Source organism: Rhinoderma darwinii, chromosome 8, assembly GCF_050947455.1.
Source record: "Rhinoderma darwinii isolate aRhiDar2 chromosome 8, aRhiDar2.hap1, whole genome shotgun sequence".
NCBI lineage: Eukaryota > Metazoa > Chordata > Amphibia > Anura > Rhinodermatidae > Rhinoderma > Rhinoderma darwinii.
In genome coordinates this window covers 107570761-107596522 of record NC_134694.1, presented here as the reverse complement: position 1 = coordinate 107596522, position 25762 = coordinate 107570761, and the positions used below count along the sequence as shown (strand labels likewise).

Here is a 25762-nt window from a genome sequence, read left to right as displayed (position 1 = left end):
AACATAATTGGGATAATCAGAGGTTTATTGATAAGGGCACCCGCAGGCCTTGGTATCAAAGAGGGCACAGAGGTCCCTCTGCAACATAGGAGAATTGATTACACAGAACAGTGACTAGTTGGTGTCGACAGGAGAGTGTTAATTTATTTTAGACATATTTTCCTGGCCCCTCACAGGACCAACTGTAGTGCCCTGAAGGCGGCACTGATCTACCTACATATGAACTGGGAATCCACCGATGCCTCTTTCCTCACCAACTGTCTGCCCATCTCTTCCTCATCTGCTCACCTGCTGCTAGACTAGCTCCACTCCTTACCCATAGCAAATCAAACCCAACCCAACTTCTTTGCTCGCCAATTGTTCCTCCTCCACCTATCTGGTCCAGCTCTGACCAACCCTTCCTAATTGTCTAGCTCCATGCCTACTCCAGGAGGAGCTATTTTATAGATCTATAAAAAGTTGTTTAATATCAGACAAATAATCCAGAAACTGATAATCTGGCAGTCTCAAGACATATCAGAACAAAAAAAATTTGAGCTACGTTAGTGCAGAAGAAGAAGTTCAGAGCACCAGAAGATGGAAGACCCTGCCCGCACGGAAACATTCATTGTGCATGGTGCAGAAGACTTGGTGATTGCTTCCTCTGATAAATGTCGCTGTTGTAGCTGAAAAAAAACATAACAAATAATTGTTGTCTGACAAAAGGGTTATGTTGTTTGTGTAGTTTGCATGTAATTGCTAAGCTGGACCAATCGCTGTGCCACCTCACGCTGTGCCAAGCCTTTGTTTGCTGCTGTCTCAGGAGAGATGTCAAACAGGGACAGACTTAACGTCTGCACTATTTATACATCTCCCACCTCTGGGAATGCTCTGAAACGCGCTGCTCTCCCTGTGTAGCAGAGACGTACAGGAATCCTACGGCAGGTGCTATAGGTTTCATGCCGTTATACAAGAGGAGCCCCTGGGAGTCTCCTGGTCTAGAAGTGCACATGGATCCGATTTGCACACACATCTAAACAGCAGGAGATCCTAGACTGGCAGAAGGTAGGATAGAATAAGATTAATACTTTATATCGGCCCTTGCAGGCCTGGAGCTCAAAGAAGGAACATTAGGTCCTTTTTCAACAGGTGGGCTGGTCTCACATCTTAAATTTCACATGAAGTTCTACAATTTTCCTAAAATAGAGATATGAATTCACAGTTGTAATTATTTCCTTGCCAGTTCTTTAACTTCAGATTTTCTTTGATGCCTCCGATGACGTTGGAGGGGGGGGGGTGTTCTAAATTTTTACCTTCAAGAGAAGTACGACCCATCAACATCTACGACATTAAAGTGCTCAGGGGCTTGTGGTCAGATGTGAAATAGGGTCATTGTCACAGCTGAATGAACCTCATATTCATATTGGCAACCACCATATTCAGTAGTGACTTTCAGATGACTGGCACTAGAGGAGAGAAGAGTTTTGACCACCACCACCACCACTACCTTTAGTCATGGGCCACAGTTATGCAATTTGGGTGGTAAGGCAATTTAGTTCAAGAAGAAAAAACATGTTCAGGAAGGCTTCATCCCCATTCTAGATAAGAAACAAAGGACACTCCTTCCCTAAAAGCATTACCATACTCAATAAATGTGAGAGGTCCACCTATCCTGACACGAGTTAGGTTGATACAGAGGGAAAAGTGGGCTCTATATTATTTTTATTTGGGGCCTCCATTCATGACATCAAGACGTGAGGGCTTTATCTACCACTGAGGTGATATTGGGCAAGTCTAGGCTCCCCATCAGATATCCAAACAGCAATGGACTTCCGAATTCAACTTGGTCTATAGATGGTAGGGTACAACTGATGCCCACCGCTCATCCACATGATGGTGCCTGTCACAATTTTTTTCTCAGGTGGATTCCCATTGGATCTATGAGAAAAAAAAATCTTCAGACTTTACATGAAGGCACTGTATGGGCCCATAGAATTGTATGGGTGTCGCATTATGAATCTCTACTACCATCTGTGCATAAGGTCTTAGCCGGATTTCGGAAGTTGGTTATGCAGGGGTTTATTCACTTATTTTATGCTTTATGTACTATTCTGCCTTTTTTTCAGTCATCAGTAAGTATATAAATGGGAATGGGGAAGAGAGACAGCTGTGTCTCACTTTCCAATGATGAGGATAAAACTTCATTCACAGTGCGCGAGTCATAGCGTCTGCAGTGGTATAAGAATATACAGTAACTGTGTCAAAGATGATTAAAAAAAATCAATAAGTGTATTGGTAGAAAAAATTAAGGATTTATGATTTTGAAAAGCTCAGTAATAATCTTGCTATTTTTCACAGTCGGAGATGGTCACTACATATAGAAGTACTGGGCTGAAGCTGCAAGTCAAATTGTGCACCCCATTCATGAGTTGGGTTGGCGCTGTAAGACTGTAATGAGTTATACCTGAGGCAATAGATTCCAAAAATGTCCCTTAAAGGCTATGTACACTTTTTTTTATAATAAACAGATCAGTCAGTGTCTTAAGTGTAACTTCTTAATTAGTTTTTATTAAAAATTTGTTCTACTTTTTTAGATACAGCTGCTCTATACAGAACAGCAGTATCATTCGCGATTCACTGAATCCGTCAGTCCCGCGGATCTGACGGGTTCAGTGTCAGCAGGTCCTGCGTTTCTCTGACACACAGGATACACCTGAAGTCTATCAGATCTAAGTTTGAACTTCGATGTGATAGTTTACAGGTGGATCCTGCGCGTCAGACACAGGCAGGACCAGCTCTCACTGAACCCGTCAGGTCCACGGACCTGACGGAATAGGAATTAGCGCTGGATACAGCTGTTCTACATAGAGAATATAGAGCAGCTGTATCTAAAAAAGTAAAACAAATTTTTAATAAAAACTAATTAAGAAGTTACATTAAAGACACTGACTAATCTGTATCTATATCCATTTGTTTTCCTACCAGCTTCTATATACTTAAATAGGCAATTAAAGGCATTGACATGTTTTTACCAGATTGGTTCCCAATCACTTACTTTTGAAAATCAAACACATACATCTAAATGGCAGAGATCTGAACAGACAATTCTTAAGAGACCAGTGGTTAAGAGCATTCTCTATCTCTCATAATTCATCTTCCTGTACTAATCATCAAGAATTATATTATAAAATATTCTATAGATGGCATCTCACTCCATATAGACTTGCCAGAATATATAGTGATGCATCCCTCTAATGTTGGAGAAGTTGTAACCCTTTAGGATCCATACTTCACATATTTTGGGAATGTCCTTTATTATTAACATTCTGGCAATTAATTAGAGCACTACTGAATGATATTACAACTCAAAATATCAACCTCATGCCGGAACTTGGGTTACTACGGCTTGAGATTGATGTTATTCCCAAACAATTCCAAATTGTAATATGTCATATTTTAATATTTGCCACATCAGCTGTAGCGTTCAGATGGAAAACATGTAACATCCCGACCATCACAGACATCATTAAAAAAGTCAATACAAACTATTAGAGGATGGGGGTTCCTATTCATGACCATCAGTTAGCTGGAGCCGAGAGACACTGCAAATAGCCTCACAGGGTCTTACTCTGGAAGACCCAATATGTCTATGCATTACACAGATGGTTCCTTGATCTTAATAGACACCGTGTAATGCTTGATTTCCCCTGTGGTGGCGCTGCAGGAGAATTAAACACTTGCCGCCGTGTTACAGCTGATCGCTAAAAGAGGGGGTTTATGTGATCAGTGTATCAGCTAGGGATACTTCTAATAAAAAGGGATTGTACAAAGCAGCCAACCCCTTTCAAAACAATAGGACACAGAATAAAAACGGATACATTTTAAGTATCCGTTGCCCCGCCATCCACTAACCTTAAAGAGGTTGTCCAGGATTAGGTCTGCTTTTTTTTTTCCCCCAGAAACAGCACCACACTTGTCTATGGCCTATCTATGGTATTGCAGCTTAGTCCCATTTATTTGAATAATGTTTAGCTGCAATACCAGACACAATCAATAGATAAGAGTGGCGCTGTTTCTGAAAAAGAACACAGACATTTTTGTTCTTAATTCTGGGCAACCTCTTAAATAAAATAAAAAATGGATTCAATAGTAAAATATTTTTTTGTTACCAGACTGAATAACGCAAAGAAAAAAAAAGGGGGCATTTCTTTTTGTTCTGCTAAAATTTGGAACCTGATGGAACAGGTGCAGAGTGACACCAAATACAAAAATGTGCATTCTGCCATCTGCTTAAATCCCAGTGAAATGAATAGGATTCGTTGACAATCCTTCCATCTGTTAAATAAATGTGAACAAGTTAACTCTCTGGTCATAGTGGTCAGAATAATAAGATGCCATGACTCATGAAGGAATCATATAGTATCTGGGATTTTACATAGGACTGCAGCTAAACCTATTTCACCAACTAATACAGTGGAATGCAACCCATGGCTATCAAGTTGTAGTAAAACTACAACTCCCAGCATGCCTTGGCAGCCTGCAGCTCTAAATATTCAGACAGGACCTCATATAGTAAAAGTACAACTCCTAGATCTTCTACATGGAAAGGGGGAGGGGGAGCAGTAAAGATTATACATTTGAGAAGTGGTAAAGTGACTACTTCTAAAATGCTCCAGAAGCCAAAGGGAGCGTTATTGGTAATTAAAGTATACTAGAGAATTGTTACTTAAGAGACTCACTATCCACTTAGCGAACATAGATGAAAAAAATGGAGCTACACTTTAAGGACGGTTAAACCACTCAGGAGACATAGGGATATTTAAAACCATGTAAGGTATATTTAAGGACAGCATACCTGAGACTCCGCAAATAATAAAACCTATAGTGAGATCATACAAGGTGCTCTGACAAATATATCAGAACATTATTGAGTCCTTTAAATTATTAAAATAAAAATGTAGATAACAAAGTCTCCAGCTCTCATTTATTGTCACAGTCGTGGCACATGCGTAAAGGAACCCTATCAGCACTTCAGGCGTCTTTAAAGGGTATGTCTACCTTTGAGAAAATGTTTACAGTTTAGACTGTAGATTTAGTCGACACAAAAAGTTGAGCAACTTTGTATATTCATTGAATTACTTATCTTGTACTGATCATAAGTTATAACCTGCTTTATAGTCCAGAGCTGCATTCACAATTTTCCTGGTTGTGACTGGAAACAGTCAACAACCTTGATGTCAGACACGCCCCTAGAGGCTTATCTTAGCTTCTAGAGTCCACTGGGACAGTTCCGTTTTTTTAACATTATATGACTGTACGGTGACAAGTGTAAAGCTGAAACTCCCCAAAATGCAAGTCACCACAGAAAGTTTCATGCAGACAATGACTCAGCAAGGAATGCTGGATGATTTCAGCTCTGAGGCCTGCAAATGTGAATGCAGCTCTGAGCTATAATACAGGCTGTAACTCTGGATAAATACAGGCTTATATAATGTATTTACAAAGTGACTCAACCTTTTGTCTAAATTAGATTTATGTGTAAACTGTAATATAGCGTGGACATACACCTTAAAGGGAAAATCCAGTCAAAATAACCTTCTGATATGTCATAGATACATGTGGGAAGATCACATCGGTTAATCCTTAGATCTCGTACAACCACTGATTTCCATAATGAAAGGCGTCTATACAGCAATTGAACCCTTTGGCACTGCCCAGGGATTTCTTGTACTGGAAATCTGACATAACATTCTTAGCAAAGACCCATCCAAATCAATGGCAGTAATGTAAGACTTCGCCAACGTAATCTTCTTACATGTATATATGACATATTAGAAGATCATTTTGGCTGGATATCCCCTTTAAATTTGTGACATCACCCAATTATCAGATGCCAATTCGAGGGCTGGAAAATAGCTTGACACATTTTCCATGAATTTCCTCTGAATGGCTGAGAACAGTCAAGTGACAAACTTCCTTGCAGCTCTGACTCCTGTGTCTTAGGAGTTGAGGTAAGGGGGGACACTTCTTCTGTCCCTGATTAGCACTTTGGGGCCCGTATATTGGTTGCAATTGCACCCATTAGTTTAGCATTATTAAGGCATTGTCTTACTGTCCATTCTAAACGCAGCTTTTCCTAGTCACAGGTTACCTCAAAAGGGTTGTCTCATCATGACAACCTGTTTTTGAAATGAAGTCGGTTTGATGATCAGATGATCGCAGTGGGTCTAGTTTCTGAAACCCCCATCCATCTGGGGAAGTTGCGGCCACTACTGAGGGAATGTGGTATTACATGGCAGCCGTTCAATATAATACATGGATGGGCTGAATCTGCCAAAGAGTGATCCACTACTCTGGCTTATAGTGGGGGTCCTGAGTAGTGAACCCCCCTCTATGACATCTAAATGCCCTAATAGGGCACATGGAATGGGGTTGTCTTAGTGAGAGAAACAACCCCTTTAATAGTAAGCATTTATTGTTATAGTTTTTCTTTGGCCAATACTTCATATGCTTCAGTTCTGATGATCTATTTGTATTGATCTTCACAAATGCAGAGCATCATTCATAATTAATATTAATAATATGCTATCTAAAATCTTCAGAGACAGCGCTGTGTCTTTGTGGACAATGTTTGTTTTTTGTAGTTGCATATGGACAGTCAGTAGAAAGCTTGAATTGGCCCAGGGGGTACATATTAAAGGGGTTTTCCCATGAGGGACATTTATGACATATCCACAGGATATGTCATATAGATGCGGGTCCCACCACTGAGACCTGCACCTATCTCTAGAACGGGGCCCCCTAAAACCCCTTGTAGCTTTTTTTGCTCACGCTGACTCCCGGCCACTTCCTGATTACATGGTCGGGAGTTACGGAAACAGCGTAACCTGCTGAGCTACGCTGTTTCCGTAACTCCCACAGTAGTGATTGGCAGTTATGGAACCAATGTAGCATGCGAGCTACACTGTTTCCGTAACTACTATTCAGTTCTATGGGAGTTACGGAAACAGCGTAACTGCGGCCCACCTACTTTGCTTGCCCCCAATTCTTCAGTCTTCTAGAATATATATATTGTTAGTTATGCAATTCTTGTCCTACGGACGACTGGGAAAAGGCTCTGCCTTATGTTTCCAGTGTGATACACATGTTCCTCGCTCATTACAGCCGAACATCTTGCAAGAGTCTGTAGGTAGTGACCTAGAAATATCTCTGTAATATACAAACGATCCGAGGCTGACAACGGATACATTACTCTGTACATTTCCCTAAGACAAAAGACTATATTTAACGTGAGAATCTCAGAACAGAGGAAAATTGGAGCAGTATTTTACATTAAAAGTCTTTGGAGACAAGACTTTAAGGAACTCAATGTGTGCGATGCAAAGAAACGGGAGGCAGCCGCAGAACATAAAAGACATGGTCGGATACATCAAAGCAATCGTCCAGAGACTCCATAGATCTTATTGCCGAGGAAAATGAAGATAGAGTAGGAGGAATCATCGGCTAAGCTTGGGAGGGAAAGCCCTGGAGAGACGTGAGAAAAATTGAGTTGGGTGCGTAGAAACGAAACTAGGAGAGGTATCCGCGAGGGCAAAATGTAAAGATTGGGCTTATAAATGGTAGACTGTCAGATATCAAAGATCTGATGCACTTAGCTCAAAGTTTGATGTGAATTAAAAAGGACTGATGGCAAGTCTACAGAGACGGGTAATAGTTGTAAAAAAAATATGGAGGAATGCATATTGTATCTAAGCATGAATGTTGGACTTTATGTCATTTGAAACAAAATAATTGCTCTTAAAGGGGTTGTCCACTTTGGACAATCCCTTTTTCCCAGACGATAAGATGATCAAATGTTTCCTGCTGTAGGAACCGCCACTAATCAGGTGTAAACTGTGAAACAATTCAGCGGAAAGTATTCAATTTCTCTACAGTGCCACCACAGGGCAAATGAAGCATTACACAGTGCCCATTGAAATCAATGGGCTGTCCATTTAATTCAGAGACGTGCCGGCTCCTCCAGAGTGAGAGACAATCTATGTAGCCACTTTCCACTCCAGATAGATGACGGGACTTTCCTTTACAAACTTAGAATTCTCTAGTAAGGTATTTTAAATATGTTCTCTAAACCTGACAACCCCTTTACATTAATTTGTCTACATGGCCAAAGGATATGTGAAAAGTGATCCGTCACAGAAAATTATGGTTCAGGTCAGGGGTGGTCTTCTCAAAGAGGTGGTCCTTTGGAGAGGTTTCATTGTATGCACATATGTCTCCTCCATGGATATGCTTTACGAGGATTACAATCTTTTTACAGCTATTAGGAATGTGTTGGTACCATGTAGGTGTCCCATAGGGAATGTATTACTAATCAGTATGCTCAACGTACACACCAAGCATAGTATGAACAGAGTCTTAAGCCCCTGACAGCCATGCCAGCCTATTACAAACTTATTATGCCATACAGCCTCTCTCACAGCGATTTACATCAGTCATGACAAGAAGCTGACACTTGTCGGCTTTGTGTCAGGAGCTGAACGTGAGCGCTGCTGCAAAGATGTCAACAAAGCAAAGTCATTGTAAAGACAAAGTAGCTGAGAGTCCGCATGCCCAGAGAAGGGTCTCAAAACATCCCCATACCCGTGCCATTATGTGGTCAAAGTAATATATAGAGACATAAAATAATATAGAGACACAAAATAGTATAAAGACTCTGTTCACATGTGATTTTGGAGCCTCCATTGCGGATTCCGGCACATTTGCAGTACTGTTTTTCCCATTAAAATGAGCGGCACTTTGGCAGAATCCGACGGACACCATTGTGAATCAATGTGGTCCACCGGGCAATGGAGATTCTAAACAGAAGCCAAGATGCAAGTGTGAACAGAGTCTAACCGATCTGTCAAAAAGAACTTGTTGATAGTTTCCAAATGGCAAACTGTGATTTATTAAAATTTAAGTAAAACTAGAATGTTCTAACAATGTTATGATAATAACGGAAATTTTCAAAATTTTAATTTTGCTTTGCAATGCAAACCAATAAGATCACAGATTTGAAAACTAAAACAAAGGTACCCGGTGAGATTTAGAATATAAAATGCGCCAAGAAACTGCGTACATGCCAGGCGGCAAATTTAGGTGTTTTAGACCCTTTATGCAGTTTTGAAAAGTATCTAGAAAAAGGGACGTGGCTAAGAAGAGTCGTAAAATGCACCAGATTTATTAATAGTATGCGTCATTTTCTTGGCGCAAAATATTGATGTAAAGTACACCATCCATGAGGTGGCGAAGGAAGAGAATAGTGTTTAACATGTCTAGCAAGATGCGCCAAATTTATCATACAGCTGATTGTCTGGTCTAGTTCTATCCTGTCTAACTTTAAGACGATATTAATAATTCTCCCCCATTGTGTAATTCTTGCGGTCTTAGTTCCGCCATTGTTATTGACGTTCCACTTATATCTATACTGTGGTTTTAGAATTTTGGGCTCGGGTTGCATTAGACTATATATTTTTTGGGGTTGCATTAGACTATATATTTTCTTGGGTTGCATTAGACTATATATTTTTTTGGGTTGCTTTAGACTATATTTTTTTCGGGTTGCATTAGACTATATTTTTTTCGGGTTGCATTAGACTATATTTTTTTGGGGTTGCATTAGACTATATGTTTTTCGGGTTGCATTAGAATATATGTTTTTCGGGTTGCATTAGAATATATATTTTTTTGGGTTGCATTAGACTATATTTTTTGCGGGTTGCATTAGACTATATTTTTTTCAGGTTGCATTAGACTATATTTTTTGCGGGTTGCATTAGACTATATTTTTTGTGGGTTGCATTAGACTATATTTTTTGTGGGTTGCATTAGACTATATTTTTTTCAGGTTGCATTAGACTATATTTTTTTCAGGTTGCATTAGACTATATTTTTTGTGGGTTGCATTAGACTATATGTTTTTCAGGTTGCATTAGACTATATTTTTTTCAGGTTGCATTAGACTATATTTTTTGCGGGTTGCATTAGACTATATTTTTGGTGGGTTGCATTAGACTATATTTTTTGTGGGTTGCATTAGACTATATTTTTTGTGGGTTGCATTAGAATATATTTTTTGTGGGTTGCATTAGAATATATTTTTTGTGGGTTGCATTAGACTATATTTTTTGTGGGTTGCATTAGACTATATTTTTTGTGGGTTGCATTAGAATATATTTTTTGTGGGTTGCATTAGACTATATTTTTTGCGGGTTGCATTAGACTATATTTTTTTCAGGTTGCATTAGACTATATTTTTTGCGGGTTGCATTAGACTATATTTTTTGTGGGTTGCATTAGACTATATTTTTTGTGGGTTGCATTAGAATGTATTTTTTGTGGGTTGCATTAGAATATATTTTTTGTGGGTTGCATTAGAATATATTTTTTGTGGGTTGCATTAGAATATATTTTTTGTGGGTTGCATTAGAATATATTTTTTGTGGGTTGCATTAGAATATATTTTTTGTGGGTTGCATTAGAATATATTTTTTGCGGGTTGCATTAGAATATATTTTTTGTGGGTTGCATTAGAATATATTTTTTGCGGGTTGCATTAGAATATATTTTTTGCGGGTTACATTAGAATATATTTTTTGCGGGTTACATTAGACTATATTTTTTGTGGGTTGCATTAGAATATATTTTTTGTGGGTTGCATTAGAATATATTTTTTGTGGGTTGCATTAGAATATATTTTTTGTGGGTTGCATTAGAATATATTTTTTGTGGGTTGCATTAGAATATATTTTTTGCGGGTTGCATTAGAATATATTTTTTGTGGGTTGCATTAGAATATATTTTTTGCGGGTTGCATTAGAATATATTTTTTGTGGGTTGCATTAGAATATATTTTTTGCGGGTTACATTAGAATATATTTTTTGCGGGTTACATTAGACTATATTTTTTGTGGGTTGCATTAGAATATATTTTTTGTGGGTTGCATTAGAATATATTTTTTGTGGGTTGCATTAGAATATATTTTTTGCGGGTTGCATTAGACTATATTTTTTGTGGGTTGCATTAGAATATATTTTTTGCGGGTTACATTAGACTATATTTTTTGTGGGTTGCATTAGAATATATTTTTTGTGGGTTGCATTAGAATATATTTTTTGTGGGTTGCATTAGAATATATTTTTTGCGGGTTGCATTAGACTATATTTTTTGTGGGTTGCATTAGAATATATTTTTTGCGGGTTGCATTAGAATATATTTTTTGTGGGTTACATTAGACTATATTTTTTGTGGGTTGCATTAGAATATATTTTTTGTGGGTTGCATTAGACTATATTTTTGAGACAGGGACTTTCTCATGAGGCCTTTATGGATTTGTAGTTGGGTATAATATAGATATAATTTAATATAATAATATGGCTTCCTCTTCTGTATTCTACTTTTCCCTTTAGCTCACGATGCTGAGAGAATTCCCTCTTTCTTGTGAGCCGCTTTATGGAATCTGCAAGCTGCCTGCGTTGGAGATGTTTATTTTTGGAGGAACAGTTGTCTTGGTGACACTGAATCGTATAAGGAGATGAAAAGTCCCAGGCAATGTAGACTGGAATCTTCTGCAGATGATTAGAAATCTTGTCTTTTCTCATTCACTTCTCAAGGTCACATAATTGTGGTAACACGGCCTCGTCTCTATTCATAGTCCTATTCATGGGTCAGGGCAACATAGTCATAGGTTACCATTAGTAAAGGACTAAAAGGAGAAAAAGATAAAAACACCATCTCATGATGTTTCATAAAGAGGGGGTCACGGGGTAAGCGGTTGCAGCTGGGGATCCGTTCGGGGGCCATTTGGGCTCCGTTGTTAGCAGAAATGGAGGTGAGGAAAAAAAACGGATTAATTTCCGAACATATGTATTTTGTATACTTCGTTTCCTGCACTTCATTATATATTGGACTGACTATCGATTTCAAAGAAATCAATCACCACTTATGAAGTGACAGCGTTGGTAAAGGACGACCCAGATTGAACATTATCATGTATTTGTCTGATAAATCTCGGTGAGGCACGTTAAACATACTAGCGCCCAGGGTGCCAGTGGGGACATCAGTAGGGAAGTGTGCACAAATTAATGGTCAAAAATATAACCCCAAAAATACTATGCCTTGAAATTTCTTGATAATGCTCAAGGTGCTGGGGTCTAATGAGATTATTATAAGGTGCTCAGCAGTGGCGGCACATCGCCTCTGGCAAGTACCCACTATAACCAGTCAGAACTGAAGAGAGCAGGCACTGGGGGGCAGCAATGAAAATAGATGAGGGGCCGAGCTGGAAGAAGAGCCGCAGGAGCTAGTGGATCATACTGCAGAACAGATAAATGGTGGTCAGATGGCCCTGCTGGCATCGTGTGGAGGAAATTGGGGTGGAATGGGAACGTGTATTACAATTAACAGTTCTAGGAGGTGGAATAAACGAATAAACATACATTATATGTACAAAACATGCAAGTTCAGCAGAGCTAAACATGCTACTTAGTGAATTGGGGCCGATAGCTACCAGCTGATTGTCTATCATGCTGGGTACCAATGAGGGGGCATATTCATAATTTACTGCCCTGGATAAAAAAAAGAAAGCTTGGAACACTACCATGCTGACTGGCATGGTAGTGTTCTTATTTTATCTGGCCCCTTTCACCTTTCTATGCCTTGTTGAAGCATGTTTAGGTGATGGGGAAGGATGCCCACTCTTAAGACCCCACTGTATCCAGCAAGAAATGATTACAGGCATAAGTAGCTCATGGACGTCCAATGACTTCAGAGGGCACCTCTGTCATGGAAAGTGGGCACCATCAAAAGGAGCGCCCAGCAGGAAGACACCTCACAATCAGGATGTAGTACCCTCAATCTTCCACTACTCTGCCATTTGCTAGATGTGCACCTTAAAGAACATTATACTGGGTATAAAGGTAGCTTGGGCTAATCCGTCTTCATTCGCATGCATTACCTTAAGCAGTCATTTTCATTCCCACTATTTCCTCCAGTTCTTATATTAATAAATAAAAGCTGCCCATAAGTTATGGTAATAAAATCTCACTTTACCAGAATAAGTTATGGAAACATATTCTCTCCAACTCACAAAGTTATGTACGGCTCCTGGGCATGCAAAATCGCAGAACAGCTCTGTTGTGATCTTACTTATGTTTGCTTCCATTACCATCACATTACTTGGTTCTAAGGGCCAAGATGGTTGCAAAAAATGTATGTGTATGGTATCAGTATATTTGTACACTCTCTTTCGCAGTAAAGAAAAATTAAGCAAATATGAAAATTACCAAATTCTTGTACCTAGGGGGCAGTATAATAGTAGCTAGAGCTGGTAACGATTTTCTAGTTAGTTTTTCAAGTCAATGGGTCTAAAATAACAAAATAGTTTACTGGGCCTCCCTCAGCAGGGGGCAGCACTGAGCACATTAGAAAGAATCCCAGGATAAAGGTAATATGTACTTTCTATTCGGGCACGATGGGAGTAACATTCAGATGTTCAACAAAAGTGACCTTTTTAACAGTGCCTGAGGGCTCATAGCCAGAAGAAACCCCACCGCTCCTTATTCCAATGCAGGAATGAAAGTAAAATTAAAGATCCGCCTTCGCAAGCATTTTTTTTTTTGTTGCTCCAATGTATCTGAAATTAAATATGAAGCAACTTTGCAAATAGTCTTAATTAAGCAATTGTTATGTATCTACAGTTAATATGAAGACCTATGTGTCTCCATGGTAACAGACTACAAACAAGCCCTGTGTAGTCTGATCCTGCAAAAATGGAGATAAGAATTCGCCTAATTTAAGCTTACCCATCACGAGGGCAGACTGCCATATTAGTGGTCCGACAGATCTTAACAACCATCCTTTAACATCTTTACAATTCTGAATATCATTAGCGAGCATTGCACCTGACCGGGGATATAGTAAGGGAGATGATCCCCTAGCTAAATTGGCATGTCAGATGGCCCTTCTGATGGAGGCCAGAAGATATACATCTAATGATCCAACAGGGAGGAGAGTAACCAAGGACAGTACAAAACAATGTATAAAAGAAAGTGAACAACCAGTTTTTAAAGGGATGAGGTGACAACCATGAAACTGAGAGCCCCAACCAATCTGATAAAGTCATGTCATAATAGTATTTTAGCAGAAAGCCCATTTAAAAGACAATTAGAGATTTAGAGAAACTAGTGCCCACAGTTCCCAGTAGAAAGATACCCATAGCAACCGATTAGGTCACGGTTTCAATAATAACAGCAAAAACCATATTGGTCACTGTGAGTAATATTAACGTAGCTGGTGGTGCAGAGACTACAGTGCCACCCGGGCCCTAATGTCTCAGGAGCACAAACATCCTTCTGCCACATAAGAAGACATCAGTACTACAAATGGCACATGATGGTCTGGCTGGTCCTATTGTAAAGGCATTCTAATGGTGGGGTTTTCGGAGACATCATCTATTACCTGGGGCGAAGCATCTACAAAGAGCGTCCCTCATGCAGGAGGATACAGGATGTCTGCACATTACACAGACATTACATTGATATAAATAGGAACTATGTAATACTTCATTCCCCCTGTGGTGGCGCTGCAGGGGAATTGAACACTTGGTGGTCGGTTCCCTAGCAAATTACAGCTGATCGGTGGAGGTTCCAGCAATTATACACCCTGTGATAAGTTTATCATTAGGTGACCATGCTAACAAAAAGCAATTGTCCAAAATGGACAACCCCTTTAAGTAATCTGTGAGGTACCTATGCAGAATGAACTAGTGGGTGCAATTGTACTTATTAAATAGCCCCTCTACCCAACCACAAAGGGTCTACTATTGGACCAGAAATGGATCCTGACTTATGAGCACATTTTCAACACTAAATCATTTAAAATTAGGATCTTCCCATGTCTACAATGTTTGGGTGGTATTCATATAGACTGGATTCGTACCGTGATGGCTATTTATTGGGTGCAATTGTCAAGCTTTTATAGGACGTCATATCGCTGAGCTGATCTAAAGCAACCATCAATGTTACACATTCCCTTTCATAGCTGTCAGCCTATTTATTTATTGGCGCTTATTTTAAAGGGCATTAAAGGTCATATGGGTCCTGTTCCATCCAGTATAGCCATAATACATGGTAACTGATTTAGGGGTCCTCGGGCAATATTCAAATAGTCAGTCTGGCCCTGTGTGCAAATTACGGCAAAGTACTCCTGAGAGGAACACAGTGAAGGCTTGAGAGGCGGACGCTATTTGCATGGCAGATGGAGCTGTCCAGGATTTCAGCATTACACACTTTTAGATAGTGGTCTGCAGCCTGTGGCTGTCTAGATGTTGTAAAAACTACAGCTCCCAGCATGCCAAGAAAGGACTATTAAAAGAACACTCTGGGCAAAATTGACACACTGTGTTCTGCCTAAGGGGGGCGGAGCATGACACAGAGATTCAAAGAACATCAATGAGTGAATCTGTGTGTCATGCCCTGCCTTTAAGGCCCTGCAATAGGCATAACACAGTATATCAATTTTGTCGAGAGTGTTTCTATAAGAAATGGTATGTGATTTACTATTATGTAGATATGACAAGGCTATTTGGCACAGTTTATTCGGGTATCGAGATGTCTAATCTGTGGTTTCACATAGGACTGAAGGTAAATATTCTGTATTATCTCAAGTGCACATACAATGCAAGCTAAAGAGGTAATGAAATACCATATACACCGATCATCCAAAACAATAAATCCACCTGCTTAATATTGTATAGGTGCCCCTCGTGCCGCCAGAACATTTATGACCTGTCAAGGCATGGACTCCACAAGACTTCTGTAGGTGACCTGTGGTATCTGGCACCAAGACGTTAGCAGCAGATCCTTTAAGTCCTGTAAGTTGTGAGGTGGGATCTCCATGGTTCGGACTTGCTTTCCAGCACATCGCACAGGTGCTCGATCGGATTGAGATCTGGGGAATTTGGAGGCCAGTCACTATCTCAAACTCTTTCTCATGTTCCTAACATCATTCCTGAACAATTTCTGCCGTGTGACAGGGGGCATTATCCTGCTGAAAGAGGCCACTGCCATTAGGGAATACCGCTGTCATGAAGGGGTCTACTTGGTCTGCAGCAATGTTTAGGCAGGTGGTACGTGTCAAAGTTACATGCACATGAATGCCAGGACCCAAGGTTTCCCAGCAGAACATTGCCCAGAACATCACACTGCCTCCGCCGGCTTGTCTTCTTCTCATACTGGTGTCATCTCTTCCCCAGGTAAACGATGCACAGGAACCCGACTGTCCACATGATGTAGTTGGAAACCTGATTAATCGGTCCAGGCCGCCTTCTTCCATTGCGCCATGGTCCAGTTCTGATACTCACATGCCCATTGTAGACACTTTCGGTGGTGGACAGGACTCAGCATGGACACTCTGACCGGCTACGCAGCCCCATACGCCACAATCTGCATTGCTCCGTGTAGTCGGACACCTTTCTATTATAGCCAGCAGTAATATTTTCAGCAATTTGTGCTACAGTAACTCTTCTGTGGGATTGGACCAGACGGGCTAGCCTTCGCTTCCCACATGCATTAATGAGCTTTGGGCGCCCATGACCCTCTCACTGATTCACCAGTTGTCCTTCCTTGGACCACTTTTGGTAGATACTAACAACTGTGTATTAGGAACAACCCACAAAATCCTGCCGATTTGGAGATTCTCTGAGCCAGTCTTTTAGCCATCATAATTTGGCCCTTGAAGTCGCTCAGATCCTTACACTTGACCATTTTTCCTAATTCCAACATGTCAATGTTATTCACTTCACCTGTCAATGGTTTTAATGTTATGGCTGATCGGTATATGTATAGCTGTTTTGCCCAGTTTGTGCCCTCCATTAAATTGAATGGAAAGGGAATTTGCATTACTAACTCCCAGTAAGCAACCTTAATGATGATGTGCTCTTTTCTAATCAATGAAGATAGTAAGTAGAGGAAAAGCAGAGAGAACTGGGTGACCGGGTGATTAAAAATAGCTCTCCATGGTCTTTTACAATGGCTGACGTTGGCTGCAATTTCCTGTTTCTAGTTACAGTAGAAAGAACAGCTCTGGAGCATAAACTGCTGCTCTAAGAGGTGACACACAGTGAAGACTAAGAGCGAGAATAAATTATAAGCACATACATAAGTTTTACTTTTAGATGTTCAGCTCTGCTTCATGTAAAGGCATCAAGGAGGCTTTATGTACATCCACCTGACCAACACCAACATGCTAATTCAAGGACATTACACACATATGGATTTCTGTATATACATTTCCATAAACACATGACTATATACAGAAGATATTTCTTCATTGTCAAAAATAGTATAAAATGCATAATAAAGAGTCACACCTGGCCTGACAGTAACTGATAGGCATGCATGCGTTCAGATATATAGAAGGAATCAGACAATCGAACATACACCGAACCAGTGACGTATGCCAGAAATCACAGTCGGTTAAATGTATATGCATAAATTCCCACATACGGTGAACCATACATGCTATGAATTACACAGATGGTCACACACACATGGATCAATGGATAGGAACGCTTGACCCCAATGAATGCTTCATTGTCATTCTCCTTAGCAACAAGGATTCCGTAGCTATATTTAGTAATATACCCATCCAAGTATCATAAGAGACACATTTCTCCTGATAATAAGACCCACCAAACTGCATCAGCATGTTAAGCCTCATGTCAGAGAGAACAAGGCAAGCATAAATCAAGAGGAGAGACAGTGGAAGGAACCAGAAGAGAATCATAAGGGGAGAAGGAGGAAAGAATTACACTTCTCTCATTTGACACCTTTTTGGGCAAAAAAAAAGACGATTTTGTGCACTGTGTGGCGGTGGCCTCAACATAAAGTCTTCGGATGTATATACAGTACATTAAATACAATACAAGGCCGTGCTAATGACCGATAATGTGGCAATATAACCTCCCTCTTCCTGCCTCTTACACCACCAAGTACTGTCCAGCTGTGCTACGCTGCCGCCTTGACATCAATTTCGTAGAGCATGAAGATCCCCCCCCCCCCCCTCTGTGGTTGCTGACAGTACATTACTATAAAATGCATACTGCAAATTACACAATTACAGATATCCGCTACTTGAAATAGTTTAATATGAGGCACCGACCACTGGGAAATGCATGTTTTTCATGGGTCAGCTCTACGCTGGGTAGGTTTGCTCCTGGACCGTTCACCTATTTCATTCCATCAGGTGATGGCGCTAATTCCAACCTGAAGGCACCGTGATTCCCAACATTAGGTGGTGTTCTCTAAGGTATTCATTATTCTAGCCAGGGTACCAGGGTGATGACTAGGACTATGTTCATAGACAGAGGGATGTGCAAAGGCTTTAAATAACTGCTACAATAAAAACCATAATTCATTGGCACGTGCTCCATGTTCAGGTCTAGAGCTGCCACTTGTGGACCCGTTACTGGAAATGAATTAAAAAAAGCCAATACAGGATTCCAGGTAAGTATTCCCACTAATGGAGGTTGTCATTTCACCTCGGTGCTGGAAATACTTGACACAGGGCAGTATCCATCTGCCTGGTGGGATATCATGGTTTTCTTGGATGGAGGAAGACGGTAAAGGGGGGGGGGGGGGGATTTATAGGAGAAGGTAATGGGAGTGCAGTAGACATAGTGATGGTGAGATTCACATAACACATGGGTAGCACCCTGTGTATCCGAGGGACCGTGCAAGGAGCGGAGCGTGTGTGACCAGAAGAGATAATGTGATGTTTATGTGAGAGGGAGATGGAGAGGTGCAATTACACATATTAAGATTAGCTAGGAGGATAAAGGAAAATACAAAGTGGACAGAGGGACAGATGTGAGGAGAGCGAGCAGGGGACAAGGGGGGGAATACAGAGACGGCAGCTATTGTGGTAACAGGGATACCAGGCACTGCCACACACAGGGACGGGTATGCAGGCAGAGAGGACGGGCACAGAAAACCCCTAGATAGATGGTAGATAGATAGATAGATAGATAGATAGATAGATAGATAGATAGATAGATAGATAGATAGATAGATAGATAGATAGATATGAGATAGATAGATAGATAGATAGATAGATAGATAGATAGATAGATAGATAGATAGATAGATAGATAGATAGATAGATAGATAGACAGACATCCTCCTCACCTGCTCCCTGGTCTCTCTTCCCTCATCACAGGCTCAGATGCATGTCTGTCTTTCCTGCGCTCAGTCAGGGGGTCCCTTGCAGCTTGGAGAAGGGGGGTTGCAGGAGTATCAGTGTCTGCGGAAAAGCCTCAGCGCCCACCCCCCTGCTCTCTTCTCTCCTCCACAGCTGTTGCGCCTCCAGCTTCTCTCCACCTCCACTCCCTCTCCCTTGCCTGTCTGGATCCGCATATTGCGTTCCCCCTCCCTGTGTCTCCACCCTCTACTCCCCTCCACACATCACCCACCTCCTCTCTCAGCTCTCCTTCTTGCTTTGCTAGCTGCTATCCTCCACTCATTTCAGCACCTGGACAGCGCCACAGAACACTCACTACACCCACATGTGGCTGCCACACCTGGTGGGTTCCTGCAGCAGGGCAATGGCTTATAGAGAGTAGAATGAGGGGGGCGATGGTGCGGGGGATATGGAGTAATCGGAGGAGTTATGGGGTGCGTGTCTGAGATAAGGAAATTAGATTGTGAGCCCCACTGGGGACAGGGATTGATGCGGATGGAGAATCTCTGTACAGCGCTGCGGAATATGTTGGTGCTATGTAAGCAATGGAACGAAATAAATACAGGGATTACAAATGTATCATTAAAGTATCCACCCTCCATTGCAGAATAACACAGGAGGACAGAGGATACAATTATGATTATTTTTTTTTTTACCAGGATCAACATAAATAATGTAATTGCAAGGTAAGAGCAACAAAGAAGAAGATTGCGAAAATACTCACGCCGGTCAGTGTTTAGTAGAGACACCTCGGGCTGCACATGTATCCTGCAGTCTGTGTGAATAGGTCTCTAGAAGCTTCGCACATTTTGGATTTTTCTTTTATTTGACCATTTAAGCTTCGTCCAGTGACATGGCGACCGTGAGTGAAAGGCGATTTTTAACCCTGATGCAATGTCTCATTTAGTGTGAGGTTTGGACTTAGCCGTTCCAGGACAGTGATTTAGAAAACCCATTTTCACATACTCTATAAAGAGGGGGGTCACTTACTTTACCAATAAGCCAAGGGGACAGCAGCTACAAAGAGTCTCTGTCTCTTGGAGGACCCAGCATGCCCATACATTACACAGACAGTCCTTTGATTTCAAGGGGCATCATGTAATGCTTCTTTTTACCTGAGGTGGCGCTGCAGGGAATTTGAACACTGCTGCTAGGTTCCCCCACAATAGGACACTTTGCTATCAGTTATAAAAAGGGGATTGTCAAAACCGGTTAACCCCTTCCAAGGTACCACCTTAGACTCAAGATCTGATCAGTGGGGGTCTGACTGTTGGGACCCCCCACTGATCCATAGAACATTGTATGTGCGCATCCTGTCTCTAGTGGATAAGGCGTGCTGAGAGGACCTGTCACCTCTCCTGATTTGTATGTTGTAGTGAACACTTGAACTCTCCATGACATAGTAAAGCTGGAGTATTTTTTCTTAGAATGTTGTGCCGTTCCTCTGTTATTCCTCCTGGCGATGTATGAATAAATTGACAAATGGGCGTTGAAATTTTCCTGTTCATTAGGGTGTGTAACTACACACTCTGTCAGTGTCAGACTATGTAGGGACCTGTCCCATGAAAGGAAAATGTTGGAATCTTCTTTCTGTACATTCTAGGCTTGGAACTCAAAATGACAGTAACATGTGGTACATATGAAACACATCAACATTGTGACCTGGGACTATCATTAAAGGGACATCAAACCAAAAGCTTATTTTATCTGCTGTTTAGTTTTATACAATCTATTATTCCCTGTTATCAGCCATTTCAAGAATTTGTTCTTTAATAGAACTTCTGAAAAGAAGTACAATAAACTGACCAGCCCACCATGATTTATCACTATATCTCACATATCTCCAGTCTGAAGAGGAAAAGGTGTTAATGATATTAGCAATTATTTTAATAAATGAAGTTTATATGCTCTGTGTTTTAGGTTTGGTGCTCCGAAAAACTCTATTCACCAAGTTATATCTGTATGGCTGGGTGACAATCAATATGAATGCCATTAAAGTTCTAATGGAGGCTGTCACCCAGCTTTCCCTGAGTCCTAAATGGTAAATGTATTTTATTATGCGGCAGTGCAGTAGAGGGGAATATTTCACTATTTAAATAGGCCATTCACAAGCCTATAAAAGCGGCATGATAACCATTATGGATGCCATTTACCGTTTCAGGACTGACCATATATATGATGCGGGTTTAAGCGTGCTGCCCGAGGGACCCTGGGGAAACGACAGAAGCGCTTTTCATCGCTTCTGCCTTCTCTGTACTGAACGAGCGCTGTGTATAGAATAGAGGCCGCTGCCTGTATTGGCAATGATGATCATGTGACTGGTCACATGATCCTCGGGATGCCGGAATTCTTTTTTTTGATCTTTGGGGGACAGGCCATAATAATAAAAAAAATCTAGGTAAAAAAGTACAAAAATAAATGTAATAACAATTACACATAAAATACCTCCGCAAAAAACGTCCCTCCTGCCAATCATTGTCGTAATATATCAAAATTTGTGGTAGACAATGACGGTCACAAATAAAAAGTCTGTTTTAGGGTAACACAATATTATTACCAATTAAATTAGCTAAAATGAAAAAAAGCATTTTTTTTTTTTACTATTTTTTCCAAACTATGAGCCTAAAAATGCCAAAAAAGCAAAAATGATGTGTAGAAAAATCATAAGAAAAGAAACCTGCATTGATCACATAAAAAAACAAAACACAAAAATCACGTCGCTAGTCCAACAAATAAAAATGTCCTAGTCGTTCATCTAACGCGTGCTAAAAATAACTAAACCTGAACCGCTTCTAATAGATTCTGTCACCCAGCTTTCCTTGACTCCTGAATAGTAAATCTACCATATTCTGCAGAGGATATCACTGCATAACTAGGCATAGTTGCCATTTAGGGGTCTAGAAAAGAATTTGTTGTCACCGACATTTTCCATAAAAACATATGGAATTCTGTATGTACATGTTATGATGAAGGCCTTTTACCCCATATCGACCCAAAGAGAACCGTGATTGTGAATCTACTAATAACGGTATAAAAACGTAATATACCTTTCCATGATAACTGAGATGGTGCGTTATTCCTCATACATAGAAATGATAACACAATATCCCCCTTGGATGCTATGATATAAGATCCTGTATGTTGTTAAAGCTATAGCCCTCTTCTAGGGAATGTGCACACGTAAATGCGTCTTTGTACGCCGGCTGTCACTATTTCATCCAGTCCTTGACCCTGGATGTGGGCCCAGTCTTTACCTTCCTCCCTGGAGAATCCTTGAAATCTTCTCCTTGGACGACCCTGTGACCTTCACCATACATTATGTAGGATAACAAACGGGGAGAGAGTGTTTATGGAACCTGACCCCAGGTAATGATATGATATCGTCTCCAGTTTCATGGACACAAAAGTATCCAGGTATCATAGCAACAGAGACCTGTCAATCACCGGCGTGGACAGGTACATATGGACAATATAGAGCTCAGTTACCTGGCTGTACATCACAGCTGCGACTTCTGGCTTCAGTTACATCTCGCCGCCATACGGAATGCCTTCATTATTTTCCTCTCCTTGCAAATGTCCAGGGCTATGATAAATTTGAAATCCGCTTTATAAGTACAAGATTATACTCCCAAAACATTACACGTTTTCTGAAAATTGCGTAATAAATACAACACTTAATGTCGGTCACGCTGCAGGCGGCTCCGAGGGACGATCATGAACATTTTCAATGCTTCACTGGTTGTTACAAGTTAGCGCAGGTAAAGTCAATGACAAATTTAGACTCGTGCTACATTGACCCTTTAAACATTAAAATATAACACTAAAAATAAACTGTGACAGGTAGGGGGCGTACAGAGCAAAATCAAAATGGGGCAAGGACCCTTTATCTGCTGCACTAAAAATCCTCAGCACCTTTATATACCATAGGATGTCATAGTAACTACCTACAGCCCCCACTAGAGGGAGCTCACTGCATACAGATTTATACTGCTCCCATTGAGTTCAATACTAGTTCTATAAAGACATATGAAGTTAGCTCCCCCTAGTGGTGATTGGAGGCAGCCAGAATTATATAATTTATCAATTCAAAAAAACAGAGCCCCACTATACAAATATTTGATTAAATTAATTAGCGCAAAATTTTGGACCTAGTGGGTGTAATGATTGACCAATAGATCAGGTGGGCTCATGCATATAGTTAAAGAGGGTTTCCAATTTATATAAATGAAACTTATTATAGAATTTAAAAACAAAATTGTGATTTCCTTATATACTTTTTAATCTCGATTCCTTTGGAAGCATTCATTGTTTACATCCACAGACTGAAAACCTTTCCTAATAATTTGGTGCTCACACAGGCACATGACAAGAGAGCTCTGATACACTGTAACAAGCCCAGCACCTATTTTAGTTGGATATGATCAGGATGGGTTTTCAGCCTTTAGATTTTAACAAGAATGTTCCAATTCACTGACAGCAAGCAGAAATCTTAAAAATGGTAAGCAAATGAAACATAAAGTATATTAGTAAGTTTAAGAACCTCTATTATAAAACAAATACATTTTATTTGCATAAGACTGGACAACTCCTTTAAGTAAAACTGCACATCCCTTCCCTGATTGGTCGAGAAGGATCACCTGACTGTACATTTAGCGATAGAGTTGGTCTGATCAATCCCTTTTAGACAGTATATTATATATTATGGGGTAGATTTATCAATGTGTTGCACTGAAATTAATTACACGGCCCCAGAACCGGTCCCTGCGACATTATTGATCAATCGCCTCATAGTTGTTTTTTTTTACACTGAATGTGCGAATTACGTTACTTGCTGCTGTATAATGGGGCGAGCAGACATGAGCGAAGAATCCTGACAGCTGCGGAGGATGTACAGAGCAGGCAATCACATTGTGTCACTTTCAATCAGGTTTGGAAGATGAAAAGTGACATCTAGCCAGCCTTTCTTCACCACGCCTACACATTATTTGTTATACACATCACGCAGTGTGGACATCAAAGGTGTGGAGACCACTGGGTCCAGGATAGAGATGATAGATCTCAGCAAAAAATACAAAAATAACAAGCCCCTCTATTTACTTGCGGCGCGATTACGTACCATCCATAATGATGTCACTACAGAGGATCCTGATTGTCCCCGTGCTCATATGGTGATTAAATACAGAAGCCTTAGGGGACCCAGATAGCGGTTGTAGGGAACATCCCATAATCAGAAAGATAAGTATATGGGGAAAGTTTATAATCTTTGTATCTTATCTTAGACCATCGGGAATCCATTTTGTAAATCCCGAAAAGCACTTAAAGGAACACTCCAGTGAAAACTGATACACTATGTTAAGTCTAGTGCAGGGCCTGAGGGGGCGGGGCATGACACGGAGTCAATGAACACCAAAGAGAGAATGCTCCGCCCCCTCAGACCCTGCACTAAGCATAACACAGTGTATTGGTCCGCTGCCTGGTGGTTGGGGATCACTGATCTAAGGAATGGTCTCCAACTTGTATCTCTTCAGCTGTTTGAAAACTACCACTCCCAGAATGCGGCTGTCAGGGCATGCTGGGAGCTGTAGTTTCTCATAATTTAAAAAGCAACAGTTTGAAGGCCACTGATGTAATGGATGGTCTTTAAACCCTTAGCAATATCTGACGTACAGTTACATCGGATGTGCGCTACCCCAAGATGGCCCGGGCTCATCAGATGACCCCTCAGATGCCACTGTCAATACCGACCATGGCATCTGAGAACGAGGGATGGAGGGGGAAAAAAAATCACAATGCAGGCATTGCTATTATTTGGTAACTTCACTTCCCAAAAAAAAAATGGAACACAAAGTGATCAAAAATTCGGATGTACCCCAAAATCGTACCAAAATAAAAGGCCTCACACTCAGATTATGGTGAAACAAAAAAAAAATTTATCGACACTTATTGAAGTTGTAAATCACAAAATAAAACTATTTAAATTTGGTATCGCTGTGATCATATTGACCTGCAGAATAAAGTGAACATGTCGTTTTTGCTGAATGGTGAACGCCATAATAACTAAACCCAAAGAACAATGGAGGAATTGCTGTAATTTTCCCATTCCAGCCCCCATAGATTTTTTTTTCAGTTTCCCAGTACATTATATGGTACAATAAATGGTGACATTAAAAACTACAACTACAACAAAAAAAACACGCCCTCATACGGCTATATCAATAGAAAATATTGATGGAAAGACCAAAATAAAAAAAACGAAAATTGTCTGTCTCCAAGGGGGTTAAACCTTGGAGACAAGATCATGGTTGTAGAATAAGGGCACATTCAGACGTGGCGGAATTGCTGCGGACAGTCCGCAGTGGAAATCCTTAGCAGACAGTCTGTCCATTGGTTTGCACACCTTTTTAGTTATTTTCGTGCAGTCGTTGCGGAAAACTCCGCTGCGGACCATAGGCTGCGTTGTGAAATTTTCCCTCCGCAGCATGCACTGTCTGTTGCCAAGAAGAAGCG

At 40.6% G+C, this 25762-nt stretch overlaps 1 long non-coding RNA gene across 1 annotated transcript in view; it reads left to right on the top strand.

The window, feature by feature from the left end:
• Positions 1-25762, top strand: part of LOC142659784 (uncharacterized) — a 63388-nt gene that overhangs the window by 36889 nt on the left and 737 nt on the right. The gene's annotated exons all lie outside the window — the stretch shown is intronic.